This window comes from Nuphar pumila, chromosome 16, assembly GCF_984573655.1.
Source record: "Nuphar pumila chromosome 16, dmNupPumi1.hap1.1, whole genome shotgun sequence".
NCBI classification, from domain to species: Eukaryota; Viridiplantae; Streptophyta; class Magnoliopsida; order Nymphaeales; family Nymphaeaceae; genus Nuphar; species Nuphar pumila.
In genome coordinates this window covers 17,348,253-17,363,984 of record NC_143264.1, presented here as the reverse complement: position 1 = coordinate 17,363,984, position 15,732 = coordinate 17,348,253, and positions in this window count along the sequence as shown.

The following is a 15,732-nucleotide window of genomic DNA, read 5'->3' as shown; positions in this document are numbered from 1 at the left end:
TGAAGAATACTACCTCCAATTAGGAATTTCAAATTCCATTCTAACTCAAGGATGTAATAGTTAGATACTAATGAGAATTTACATTTCCAGTTTTAGACTAGGATGAATGAGCATTATAAATATCATGAATTACTTGTTCTTCATGCATTTTCCTTTATTTCTCAAAATCTCACAATGGTGAAACACGAATGACACGTGCACCATCTTGTAAGAGGTAAATCAATCCTAAGTTGATGATCCACATCAATGGCCATAGTCAGGGTGTGGACAAAACTTAGGATTTTTATCTTTTACGAAATAACATTGGATCCACACTGGATCCGTTTTCAAAATTCATCATATTTTCCTTAAATATTGATGTCTTTTTTTAAATCGTTGTAATTTTGAAAAGATTTTTAAATGTAAAACATGTGAAAACCAGACATCAAATAATAAAAATCGGTTCTCACTAGTGGATGAGACCGGGTCGAACTCAGGGATCGGGAATATATCATATTCAAGTACACAAATCTAACCTATTCTTTATTGCCGAATTATGTGAAATGTAAAATGTTCAGAAAAGGTAAAAACAACTAACTATTACAACAAATGAATACCCTTCGCAGAGGGCGTAAAGTGCAATATTTACAAACCCAATTAAATTCCTAATTCTAAAAATAAAAGCAAAAAGATGCTTTATTCTTCGTACTTTGTGTCACGTAATCGCTTCTGCTCCAGTCCTGTGCTATCCTGCACAATTCAAATGAACACGAGCAGTACCAGAGATAGAAACTAAAACTATACTAAACAACTTATTTAAATGCTAAAAATACTATGGCTAAGTAATTCACTAAGCAATTTTAAGAACTAAAAATGAAAACTAACTAACAACATTCTCTTAACTAAATAAAACTAATTAACTAAATTGCAACTAAATGACTAACAGTTACTTCTTAACTAATAGCTAATTAGTCATTTAACTAACTATTAACTAATACTCAATTAACGAATGTCTAACAGGAACGTAAACTAATTACTAAAACAAAACAAGGAATGCAATCAATTAAAAACAAGAAATATCATGAATTAAAAACTTTGAATCACTAACTATGACAAACTGAAAAACTAGAATGAAACACAGAAGATCGGAAAGAAAACAATCACAACAAGAGATTTCTACTACAACCGAATAGAAATAGAAAACAACTATAAAGAAATGGTAATAATAACTATGCTATATCAAAATACATCATCTAACTACTGAATCAATTAACAACTACTAAATCAATTAACAAAATCTACTGAAAACAACTACTGAATCAATAAACAAACAAAAATTACTACTAAATCAATTAACAAAAACTAAATCAATTAACAAAATCTACTGAAAACAACTACTGAATCAATTAACAAACAGAAATTACTACTGAATGAATACAACTACTGAAGCAATTAACAAAATCTAAAAAAAACTGTAAACTAAAAATGATCGGCCGATGAACAAAAGAACATACTCGTAAATGTATTTTTTTCATTTTTGTTTTTTCTTTTTCAGTTTTTTTTCTTTTTATTTCTGTTTTACAGATATAGCAATAACCAGAAGAAGATTTGAAGAAGAAGAAGAAGAAGAACAGAATTAATGGAAGAAGAAGAAGGATTAGCTGAAGAAGGAACAGATCGGCAGAAAAAATCAGAAAAAAAAAAGAAGAAAAATCAGACAAAGCAGCAGAAGAAGAAGGATTGGAAGAATTGGAATAGGAAGAAGAAGAAGAAGAAGTAGAAGAAGAAGAAGCTGAATTAGAAGAAGAAGCAGATCGGATGAAGAAAAATTGGAGGAAGAAGAAGAATAAACTGCAGAAATTGAAAGAAGAAGAAGATCTGAAGAAGTAGAAGAAGAAGAAGCTGCCGAAGAAGAAGAAACTGAAGAAGAATTCGAAATAGGAAGAAGAAGAAGAGATTCGGAGCTTACCGTGAAATGGAAGAAATTGTGGAAGAGGTGGCGGCCTCCTCCACCACCGCTGTCACCGGACTGAAGCTCCACCACTGCTGCCGGCTGGAATGTAGACAGAGAAAGAGGGAGAAGGGGAAGGTAGGGAAAAGGAGAGGCCGGTGTTGGTGGAGGAGGGTGAGAAAAGAGGGAAAGAGAGGGAAAGAGGGGAAAACAAGAGGGCTTCAGCCGTATGGGGGAGGCGCCCGATTTTTTTGTAATTTTGGGGGTTTTAAAGAACTCAAACCTTTCAAACCGGCTGGAACCGGTTTGAAACAAATACAAACCGGTTCAAGCCGGTTACTTATTTTTTTTAGTTTTCTTTTTTTTAAAATTGCAAACTAGTTTGAACCGGTTTGATTTATTATATATATATATTTTTATTTTAGTTTAAAAACCAAATGCAAACCGGTTTATTATTATTATTTTTTTCTTTTTTTTTAAAAAATCTAAAAACAACAAACTATTTAAAAGAGTATTAAAAAAAACAAACTATTTACTAAAAACCTCAAACGAACTAACTATTCTAAAAAAAATTATTTACACTAACCTTATTTCACAATATATCTAACTCTAATTTTTAACTCTAATTTTTATTTTATTATTTTTTTTTTATTATTATTTTTATTGAAAACTAAAACTACTATGACTATAACAAAAACTAAAATATGCATAAAATGTAAAATAAAACTATTTTTCATGCATTTTCTATTTTTAAATCATTTTAGCATATTTACTCGAAAACTATCATAAAATTGGGTTTTTGAAACATTATTTTATAAAATCATGCATATTTAAATGTTAATAAACCCTGAATTATATGCATGATCAAATATCTTCTTCTTTTATTAGAATTTAACTTAAAATTAATTCAAAATATATACCAATGGCCATAGTCAGGGTATATTGAGAGTTAATTTCATTTTAAATTCTATAAAAGCACCAAATGTATTTTATTCTTCACCTGAATTTAAATATAGATTATTATATAATACATTCAATGACCATAGTCAAGGATGTATTATATCTTCAATCTTGTTTTAATTCACTTAAAGAATGGAATAGCTCTTCAAAATCCAATTTCAAAATTTTAAATTCATTCATCATTTAGGATAGAATTGCATCATGTCTTCAAAAAATTCTTTTTCAAAACTCCAAGTAATGTAAAATATCTCCTTCAGATCTATCTTTAATTTTTATAAAATTCAATTCATCTTTTCATTTCTAATTCTATTTTCAATCTCAAAGTTCAAATTAACTTTGAGATTTCAAATTCATTTTTCAAAAACTCTGACCAAATTCAGAGTTCAAATTAATTTTGAGATTCTTTTTTTTCATTTTTCTAAAGTTCCCAATGTGAAACTTTGAATTCAAAAGTCCAAATTAACTTTTAAATTCGTTTGTATATTCAAGATTCAATTCATTTTCCAAGTTCAAATTAAACTCAGAAGTTCTTGATTCATCTGCTGAACTCAAACTCCAAATTCATTTTAGGATCCAGGATTCAATACTCATATTGGATCTCAGACTTCGGATCCAATTCTTCCTTAGGATCCAAAGTCCAAATTCCACTTTTGGATCTTAGACTTCAGATCCAATTCCTCTTTAGGATCCAGACTTCAGTTTCACTCTGGATTTTAGATTTCAAATCCAAATCTATCTTAGGATCCAGAGACCAACACTACATTGGATCTCAGACTTCAAATCCAATTCCATCTTAGGATCCAGAACTCAAAATCTACTTTGGATCTCAGATTTTAGATCCAATTTCACTTTAGGATCTAGAATCCAATTCTACTTTGGATCTTAGACTTCGGATCCAATTCCATCTTAGGGTCCAGAGTCCAATTCTACATTGGATCTCAGACTTCAGATCCAAATCTATCTTAGGATCCAGAACCCAATTTTACACCGGATCTCAGATCTCAGATCTTAAAACCATTCTAAGATCCAATTCTACTTCAAAATCTGGATTTAAAATCCAAGTCCATTTTCAAATCCCATTTGAATTCCTAAATCCATTTCTATTTTTAAATACATTTTGATCCTCTCAGATCCATTCTAAGATTCAAATTCAATGTCACTTTGTGAACACCCCAAATTTTTCAAAATCTTTTAAATATTCCCCTTTTGCCCCTAAATTCATTTTTTGAGTAAATAAGTCATTTTTAATCTAAATTCCAGTTCATTTCTCAAGTTTTATTGAAATTAAATTTATTTTATATGTTTAAATTGATTTTGGATCTGGATCCATTGCCCAGATCCAAATCTAAATCTCCTTGCTCAAATTTTAAATTAAAATTATAGAAAATACCAAAGATAGTTTTTAAATAGCTCAAACAGTCCATCTGACATTCGTTTGGATCTATCACATTGTATTTCTCTATTCGAGTGTCAAAACTCGAACATTTCCTCAAAACCTGGGTCCAAACCCCTTTTTCTGAAGAAATTTTCCCCAAGATGGCCCGAAATTCCCGAGAAAACATTTTTTTAATATTTCTTAGAAAAATACAGAAATTTAGTGTTTAAACTTTAAATCTTAGTTTTTCTATTACAAAAATACAAAAAAATGGAAAATTTCAAGAAAAATGAATAAATTTAAGCTTTTTAAAATCGATTTTGCTAAAAAAAATCAGTTTTAAACCATGTTTATGAAATTTTCTTTTAGGGAGCCTCTTTTTGGAATAAACCAAAATTTTTTCACAAAAACAAACCCTAATCGCCCCCCTCTTTTTCACTATTTTCGCTCTTCACTCTCTCTCTCTCCCGATTCTCTCCATGGGGAAACCCTTCACCATCGAAATCCCCCTCCTTCGTTCATCTTCAACCGTCGGCCCATTCCCGAACCTTCTTCCTCTCCTTTAAAAGATCGGTAGAGGCAAACCCCACGGCACCGCTTCTTCACCTCCCCATTTCTGCACATAGCTCCCTCTTTTTCACGCACCATCCATTTTTTCACCCCAGCACCTTCATCATCACACCTCTCTTCATTTCCTCAATCTCTTTCTTCCCCATTCACTCTGACTGCCTCTTCATCCCGGCATCAGCGAGAAGAAAGAGAATCCTCTTTCGGGTTTCAGAGTTGCAGACGACCCTCTTCCTTCCCTTTAAAAGAGACACGAAAAAAAAAAAACTCAGGAGATCGGTCGTTCACCCAGCCACGTTCTTCCTCCCCTTCACATTTTTGTTTCGACTCTTCCCCCAACCGACTGAAAGGAGTCGATCAATCTCGAAAGTTAGAGGTAAGTAACCTTTCCATCTCTGATTCTCGTGAAATTCCTTTCTTCCTCTCATAGCATCGCCCTGCGTTTCTTTTGATTTTTCATTTTTTTTTTCTTTTACTCTTTCACAAGGCAAAAGGATGGGTCGACCTGCCTATAGCAGGATCGACCCATCCTGTGCAACATCAATGGAGTCTTAGAACTCCAACACATTTTTTTTCATGTTATTTTGACTCTTGATCTCCTGTTTAAAGGTTTATTGATAATCGATTGCTCATTTTGATAATGTTCAATGTTTATCTTCTTCCTTTTCTACGGATTCGTTGTTACGTTCTTGGAGACTCTGTAGTCATCGTAACTGTTTTGGATTAACGTGTAATTTCGATATGATTCCCTCGTTATCTTTTGATTTATGCCTTTATCTCATTAGCACTTCTCATTTCTGTTCGGGACATTAATTTGGCATCATGTTTCATTTTCTTTTCTTTTCTTTTTTTAGTAATAAGTTCGCTTTTGTGTTAGATTCAAAATGTCTTCAACTTCCCATATTTCTTTTTTTTTTGCTTGGTGTTCACTTTGTCCAGCCTATCTGATTATTACAACCAATCTTCCATCAACCCCACATAGCTGCTGCGATCGGGTTTGGTTTATTTTGTTGCTTGGACATCATTGGGATTTTGGGCGTTTCATGCCTTCCTGCACTTCTCCGTGTTTCACATAGTACACTATCAAATCCCAAATCTCATCCTGCCTCCCGATCCCTATATTCTCTATTTTTGAATGAAGCTATATTTATCGTGGGTTTTGTGCTTCTTCCATTGTTAAAACTACAACGATTGTCTGAAGGCCATGGCACATAACATGAGTAGACAAAATTCATTTTCATTTGATTATGTTCGAGATAATCTCGTTTAGCCTCGTTAAGATTTAGCAGGGTGCTGCTGAAATCAGAACAGACGGGTATGAGATCCGGTGTCTGCGTTGGATCTGGAGAGGAGCCACCATTTGATCTTCTCAATCAGCATTTTCCCTTGTGTTTAATTTGTCTGATTATATTCTCTAATCTTATGATTATATCATTGTCTCTGCATATCCATTTACAGTTAAAGCACGGTTTGAAATCCAGCTTCATCATATTGGGCCTGTGCATAACGACTTGATTTCAGATTGTCTCAGAAGCTAGTTGCAAAGTTCAGTCTGGCGATAGTCAGTTTGGTGATTATTGGATACCCAGACTCGTTTCCTCTTTAAAAGCTCTGATTCGAATTTTAGATATGCTAATTTGATTGCATGTTCTTAGGATCGTTTGCTTAACTGAGTAGTTGTGGGACTAATTAAAGATTAAAATGCAGAAAGTGCAAAATTCAACTCTCTGTTCCTGTGCAGAGGAGATCCCATACCCTCTCAATTGATTGACTAAAACAGATATTTGCGGTGCTAGTTCCGGTGGAAGGGGTTCAGCTGCAGGATAATCATGGCACACCCTATAGCTTCCAGTTGACCCTTCTGCAAAGCCTCCACGTTCTCTAGGCTTTACAACACATGAGAAAATGCTCCAGTAAGCTAGAGAGCTCTATGGTTGTGGAAGACCCCTTATAAAATTTGGAAACATGGGGGCTCTGGGTTCCTAAAATCAGTGCCAAGACAAGGTATGTCTATGCTCTCAAGAATCTTTGTAATTAAATCAGTGTTGGAATTCTTGCATTAATACAGTTTTTGTTTTATGTTGACCACATTCCTATGTCCACATACATTAATAGTATTGCACAGGTTAGTTTGGGTATTAGATGTGCATTGCGTTAATTTGCACACGCAATTGTATGGCTGAATGTTAGAAATTATTCAATGTTCATATAAGTTAGGCAGTTAAGCTAAGTATCGGATGCTCTAATTTCAGGTTATGTTTGATTATTGGTTTCATTCTCCTAGTAATGCCAGTTTTGTTCCCCTTTTTTTTTTTTACTTGGGTTCTGGTTTTTCTGAAGGATAATCATTACTGTAAGGGTTGCATGAATCCATTCTGACTAAAGCCTTCTATGCTTGGCCTGTTTCAATATAATGTTATCAGAATTTCAATGCTTGTCGTGATATAATCATTGTGTTAAGGAGGAAAAGTAAGAACAAAAAATGGATGTCTGCTCAAAAGCAAACCCTATTCTGGTCTATTTCTCCAAAATAGAGAAGTAGTTTCTTTTTTCTTTTGGTTTTGTCATGAGGTCTGGGTCACAGTTCCCACACATCTGGTATAAAGGTTTTGTGCCTCAGCATGATCAACTTTGCATTAAATAAAATCCTGATGGTTCATCCAAGAGCAGCATTAACCCCGGTTTCCAAATGAAAATACAAAGTGGCACAGCTTATATTCTGATCCTCATTTGTATGAATGCTTCCCCCCCACCATGTTCAAGGCCCATTATGAACCTCAAATAAAAAAAAAAAGAAAATTCTCTGAATTTTATCTGCCATTTCCTGACTTCTATTGCATTACTGAAGAGTTGTGTGCTGGGAATAAAGGACGGTGGCAGATTGATAATCAGATCGCAGGGGCGCAAGCTGTTGGACAGATAATCGCAGAAAGGTATGTGTCATTTGCATATGTCCTCCTGAGTTCAAAGTTCATGTGTATGTTGTATTCATCTCCACCCATTAGTTTGAATCTTTAACATGCATGCAAAGGCATTAGAATGTTAACCTGCATAATAGATCCACCTATTGTCCTCTGCATTTTACAATTAATATTCCTCATCAATCACTCTCTGTACACTGTATACAAATTGCCACAACTCCATCCTAGCTTTCATTTTATATGTCATTGCACAAAGCATCTGGATGTGCTGATTGAAGTCAATTTGCTAACACTGTTAAGATAAGCCCACTAATGATATTGAGATCCATTCACGAATTGCAGATATTCAGTCGCCGAAATAGATTGGCTGCAGTCGACTCATGATTAAGACTTATTGATTTACTTTATTATGCTAAGTTGATTGCAATTTGTTGTTTCATCTGTTGAGGTTTATTTTACCAATAATCAGCTTTGAACATGACTTTGGACATGACTTTGAAAAGTGATTTTGTAGTCCATTCAAAATATCGATAAGCTGAAACAGTTCAATTCTTCATCATAGTATGAGTGTGCACCCCAATTCTCATTTTTTTTATATAAGGTAGGGCATACATATATATACATATATGTACAATGCATATGCATATATGCATATATATATATATATATATATATACCTATATATATACATGGGCATATATACAAGTGTATATCCTTTTCTACTTTCTCCATCATAAACATCTTGGCATATGATCATTTTTTATGTGCAATTCTCTTCTATCTTCGTATTAACCCAGTTGTTTTGCAGGAAATATGTGGAAAAGGTCATTATTTGGAATTGTAAATTTGATTTCATGTATTGTAATAGTTAGATCTTAAATGAGAATTTACATTTCCTGTTTTAGATAGAACGAATGAGCATTGTAAATATCATGAATTACTTATTTTTTTTTACATTTTTTTTCCTTTATTTTCTAAAATCTCACAAATGGCAACACGAATGGCACGTGCACCATTTCGTAAGAGGTAAATTAATCGTAAGTTGATGACCCACATCAATGGCCATAGTCAAGGTGTGGACAAAATTTAGTATTTTTATCTTTTACAAAATAACATTGGATCCACACTGGACCCATTTTCAAAATTCATCATATTTTTCTTAAATATTTTCTTCTTTTATCAGAATTTAACTTAAAATTAATTCAAAATATATACCAATGACCATAGTCAGGGTATATTGAGAGTTAATTTCATTTTAAAATCTATAAAAGCACCAAATGTGTTTCATTCTTCACCTGAATTTAAATATAGATTATTATATAATACATTCAATGACCATAGTCAAGGATGTATTATATCTTCAATCTTATTTTAATTCATCCAAAGAATGAAATAGCTTTCCAAAATCCAATCTCAAAATTCTTTAAATTCATTCATCACTTAGGATAGAACTGCATTATATTTTCAAAATTCCTTTTCCAAAAACTCCAAGTGATGTAAATATCTTCCTCAATCTATTCTTGTAAAATCCGATTCATCATTTCATTTTCAAATTCAATTTCATTTTCAATCTCAAAAGTTAAATCTAACTTTGAGATTTCAAAGTCATTTTTGTATTCAAACTCAAATCAGATTTCGAAGTTCAATTTGACTTCGAAATTCCAAATTCAATTTATATTCAAAACTCTAATCAAACTCCAAATTCAATTTTTACCTTGAGACTCTTGATTCATCTTCTAAATTCCAAATTCAAATACTCCAAATCAAATCCAAAGTTCAACTTAACTTTGAGATTCTCTTCATCTTCTAAATTTTAAATTCAAACTTCGAAATTCAAGGTCTAACTTGACTTTGAAATTTCTTTGTATACTCAAGATTTAATTTCTAAAAATTCATTTTCCAAGTTCAAATTAAACTTGGAAGTTCTTGATTCATCCTCTGAATTTAACTCCAAATCCATTTTAGGATCCAGGATTCAACACTCATATTGGATCTCAGACTTCAGATCCAATTCCTCTTTAGGATCCAGAGTCCAATTCCACTTTTTGATCTCAGACTTCAGATCCAATTCTCCCTTAGGATCCAGAATCCAATTCTATATTTGGATCTTAGACTTCAGATCCAAATCCATCTTAGGATCCAGAACTCAATTCTACATTTGGATCTCAGGCTTCAGATCCAAACCCATCTTAGGATCCAGAACTCAATTCTACATTTGGATCTCAGACTTCAGATCCAAATCCATCTTAGGATCCAGAATCCAATTTTATACCAGATCTCAGATCTCAGATCTTAAATCCATCTTTAGATCCAATTCCATTCCCAATTCTAGATTTCGAATCCAATTCCATTTTCATATCTTCTCCAAAACTCCCTAAATCCATTTCCATTCTTAAATACCATTTGATTTTCTCAAATCCATTCTAAAATTCAAATTCAATATCACTTCAAAATTTCATCTTCTTCTCCTAAATCCATGATTAAATTCAAAGTCCATTTCTGACTTTGAAACTTCATCTCCTTTTCATTTTTAAAGCTTCAAGTCATTTATTTTCCCAACTCTGATTTACTTCAAAGACTTAGAACTTCTCTGATCTATCTCAAGTTCTAAAGTTAGATTCAATCATTTCTTCACTCCTTTACCAAGTTCATCTCAGAATACTTGGAAATTTTTAAAACATCTTTTAAAAGGAGCATACATTCTTGCATTGCACAAGCATGGTTCATTGTGCATTTAGAGTTAAGAATAAATTCTTAGATTATATTTAGGCAAAGCAAAAGGCATAGATTTGATCCTTGGTTCGATTACCCCTGGTAAAGGCGCCAGGAACGGTCGAACCTCATACCGACGAGCGAATCCCGTCTCTCCATCTTTTTCCCGCAAATTTTTCAAAACGGAGGCGAGTTACTTGCTAAATACTTTTCAAATTAAGGTCAAGTGAAAACCCGCAAAAGAGTTCCTCTTCTCTTTTTCTTTCTTTTCTTTTCTCTTCTCTTTCTCTTTTCTTTCTTTTATTCTTCTCCCTTCAAAAAGGAGGAAAATAGAGGTTGGAAAAGGAAAAGAGAAGGAAGAGAGAGAAACAACGAAAGAGGAAAAATTTTGCGATGATCACACACTTCAAAACTTCATCTTCTTCTCCTAAATCCATGATTAAATTCAAAGTCCATTTCTGACTTTGAAACTTCATTTTCCTTTCAAAGCTTCGAATCATTCTTTCAAGTTTTATTCTTCCAGCTCTGATTTACTTCAAAGACTTAGAACTTTTCTGATCTATCTCAAGTTCTAAAGTTAGATTCAAACATTTCTTCACTATCAAGTTCATCTCAGAATACTTGGAAATTTCCGAAACATTCTTTTCAAAAGAGCATACATCCTTGCATTGCACAAGTATGATTCTTTGTGCATTTAGAGTTAGGATAAATTCTTAGATTATATTTAGGCAAAGCAAAAGGCATAGATTCGATCCTTGGTTCGATTACCCCTGGTAAAGGCGCCAGGAACGGTCGAACCTCGTACCGACGAGCGAATCCCGTCTCTCCATCTTTTTTCCCGCATATTTTCAAAACGGAGGTGAGTAATTTGCTAAATATTTTCAAATTAAGGTCAAGTGAGACCGCGCAAAATAGTTTCTCTTCTCTCTTTCTTTCTTTCTTTTCTCTTCTCTCTTTCTCTTTTTTCTTTCTTTTATTCTTCTCCCTTTCAAAAAGGAGGAAAATAGAGGTTAGAAAAGGAAAAGAGAAGGAAAAGAGAGAAACAACGAGAGAGGAAAATTTTTGCGATGATCACATATCTCGATTTTCCTGATTATTCTGTTAGATAGGTGTATCCTGATTCTATCTTTAGTTCATCTTCTTTTAATGTTTCTTTTCTTTAATTCACCTCAGCATCATTACATATTAATCCCCAGGCACCATTCCTTCTTAGGATCGGTTGCCATCCACCCTTGGCCTTCCATCTGTGATACATTTTTCTTTTTTTTTCTTTTTTAGCATCAGCCTCCTTCACTCTGCATTAGCATTTCTTTGATTAAGGTCCTATTGCACTCTTGTTATTTGATTTCTGGCTATGTTTTTTTTTTTATTTATTTACAACTTTACTTGTGTTTTGTTCATATTTTCTGTTATATTCTGGCCGGCGAATTTTCAGCCTCGATTATGTTTTTGATTAATTTCCTGCTGGGAATCTTGAATTCCCTGTTTTTCTTTCTTTTCTGTCTTTTGTGATTTTACCATTTGTAAGTTCGTTGCTCTTACCGTGGCCTCAATGAGATACCCTGATGAATATGCTATTGATTTGATGCATGAAGTTTTTTTTTTTATGAGTCATGCCCCCTCTATTTTGCCATGAATCAGAACCTCTGGAAAGTATCCTATGATTTCCCCATGATTTGGTTTCGCCGAGCTCCCTCTTGGTCTGAAACTACTTTTTCCCTGGTTGTTTTGGTGGGCCAGTAAAATCTTTATAGTTGGAAATCTTCCTATTATTGGGATGCTTCACTGTTCAAACTCCACATCAGTTGATTGTCATCCCTTGATATCCCCCAGTCTACCGTGAAGCTTGCAAAAAAAAAAAATCGAAGCTAAACCTGGAACCTTAATGGGTATATCTATACCCTGTCTGCTAAATACATGGGGAACCATATGCCAAGACCCGATTTCCTTTGCCCTATGAGTTCTGGGTATGTAAAGGGTTAAAAGTTTCAAGACCGCTGACATGGCAGCATTTTGGCAACAATATTTTGCTGATTCTGAGAAATTTTGCTTCATCGTTACCACATTATCATTGGGTCCTACTTCCTCTACTATCCTCTGCATACTTTGGGATATCAAATCCCTTGCCTGTGAGCAGCATCTAGTAAATCCATTCCCCAAGCAATTCAACAAGGAATTTACCCCATTAATAACCAATGAGAAAGCTTCAATGATATTGGTGACATGGTGTTAGTCAATCAATCCCAAGTCCCTTCACCTCCATGGGAGAAAGAGCCATAATCATTCCTTAAGACATCATTTGAAGCACCTTGGTTATCTCTGCTGCAAGTTGAGCTGCCCATTTCTACTAAGGCTCTAAAATCTCTCATCTTAGTTTTACTACCCAGCAAAATAGAGTTGGTTGCTCTTTTGATATTATTGTTTGCATGTGTATTGATAGAACCACTGCTATAGCTCAAACTCTGATGGCCCCTGCAGCCTTCGTTGACTATCATGGTGGTGCCTTTGATGTTTCCATTTTGGGTTGATCCTGTCATATCTGAGAGAATGCATATGTTTAAACTCGAAAATCTCTGCAGGAAGATGCTACAGTGCCTTACATAGTTTGAATTACGGTGTACAATGAATTGTGAAAGAGCTGATGCAAGTCAGCAACAGTAGATGTGTCATTACAGTGGAAAAGAAAAAGGCCCTGCAACACTTGGTATTTTTGTATATCCTACAACCAACCATCACGCCTTTTTTTTTACCCTCTGTGTTAGCATATCACACAGCATACCCATTACATCTCTATAGCCTCCGGTATATACCATGCCACCTGTATTTATTGCACAGCATCAACACCTTCTTCATCATTGTTGTATCTGTTGCACTTACACTTGTCACACCTACACCCCTAGCACCACCGTTGCACTTATCCAAAATCACTTTAGCCACCTGATGCCATTGGCTGTATCATTACCACCTTTTCCCCACTACATGTTTAACCTTCCTATTTCGATAAATGTATATTCGTTCATGTTTCTCTGCGTTGGTATACAACCAAACTCGATTAGGTGTCAGACTTGTCCTCTTATTTTGCTCACCTCTGTTGTAGCAATGTTGCTTAGAATATGTCTGTCTGAAAGGGAAACTGTTGTGTCAATTATGATCCTAAAACACACTTCTGTGTGGATGTAAGACAGTCATTTTTTCTCAAAACTCGCTTTGGAAGTTCAGGATAATGATAAGTCCCAATTTGAGTTCGCTAGTTGAAAAATTTGTTGATTCATCTTCTTCTCATTTTACAGCGAATCGATATAACTTTTGAAAGTGAAACAGGAAGTCGAACCCGTAACCTGCTGTGAACACCCCAAATTTTTCAAAGTTTTGTAAAAATGACCTTTTTGCCCCTGACTCTATTTTCTTTTAGAAAATCAAAGTGATTTCAAAAGCTAAAACTCAGTCTTTCTTCAGATTTCTGGATTAAATTCCACATTGATATATTCAAATTCAGCTCCGGGTCTGAACTCAGTATTTTAAATCCAAATCTGAGCCCCGTTGTCGGATTTCCAAAATAAAATCACAAAAATACCAAAAAAATAATTTTGAAAGGCTCGCGCGGCTCATCCGACACTCTGTTGGATCCTCGACCCTATATTTCTCAGTTCGAGGTTGTAAACCTCGAATATTTCTAAAAAATTCGGACACAAATCCATTTTCTGAAGAAATTTTCTCAAAATAGCTCTGAAAAATTCCCTTTTGTAAATATTTTACAAAAACATAAAAAGATTAGTTTTAAATCTTTGATTTCTCGTAAAGCTTTAGGATTTTATTCTAAAAATACAAAAAATAGAAAAATATCACAAAAACCAAAAAAAAAAAATTGGAAAACTACGAGAAAAACAAAATGATTTCTAGCCTTTTGAAGTTAAGTTTTACTAAAAACCCCATCTTAAACTTTTTTTTTTAGAAAAAATTCTTAAAAGGAACCCCTTTTTTAAAATTTTCAAAAAAATTCAGGACCAAATGAGAAGAAGGCCTAACGGCCTTCTGTTATAAAACAGAAGCCACAGGCCTCCGTTGGAGCATGGATCATTCTGGTATCCATTTCCCTCCTCCCTCTCGAAGCTTCATTGCTTCCTCCGCACCGATCGCCTTCCCCCTACTTTCTCTCTTTCGTGTTTCTGCTAATCCCTCTCCTTTCTTCCTCTGGTTCTTCCCCAATCGGCTGAAAGAAGTCAATCCCTACGCAAGGTTACGCAATACGAGCAAGCCAGAAGGGCGAATCTCCCTGCTCCATCAAAGAAGGTAAGCGTCGTTCCTTTCCCTTCTTCATTTTCTCTTTTATTTGCCTTTGCTTTCGGTTTCTTATTTCAGGCCCATAAATGCACCATTGAAGGCGTTGAGTTGCTTATAGCAACTTCAACAACTCCCTGTGCGACATTGATAGAATCTCTGCATTCCGACATTGCTTCTGATTGCATGTTTTCCCCATTTTACTTCGATTTCCTACTTTGCTTTAATTTTCCCCTCTTGGTTAATTTTGATCGGTTATGTGTACTTTTTTTTTTTAATTATTATTATTTCCCGTTCGTTTGTCGCTGAGTTCTGCCGGAGTCCGGCAATCGTCCGATCACCTGAGCTGGATAATGTCCCATTGACCATCGATGTGTCAAAATTTTTCTCTCTCTTCGACTTAATCAGATGACTATCCGCTGATTCTCTGGCGATCGTGCTTATTCTGATAGTCGTGTCGCTGGATTGTCTTGCTCAGAATTGTGGGTCGACCCTGCTCCGTCAGAAGTGTCCCCGTCAGTTTTTTTTTGTTTTTCGGCAACCGTGCTGGTGCTAATAGTCGATTTGCTGGATTACCTCGATCAATTTCCTGGATAGATGTCGGAATCTCGCCAGATTCCTGTCACGACTGCAATCCAGCCCAATTCTCCGATCGATTTTGTTTGCCGGAATAGTCTCTGCCTCTCTTTTTTTTTTTTCTCGGCAGCAATACTCGTATTAAGGGTTATATTTTCAAACCATTCCTGGTTTGCATTAGGATTTTTTTTTTCCATTGTTTACTTTTGGCAGTCGTTATTGTTATTTCGGGTTAACATATAATCGGATTGCTATTAATTTTTTTGTGATTCATCATCGTTTTTTTTATGTTTTATTTCATGACATCTTCATTTCTTTTCTTAATCCTCTTGGCCTCAACATGACAGAACAGAGTATCGACATTTGGATAGTTGAGCATCAATATGTCGTAGATACCAGCATCTGTCGTGAGA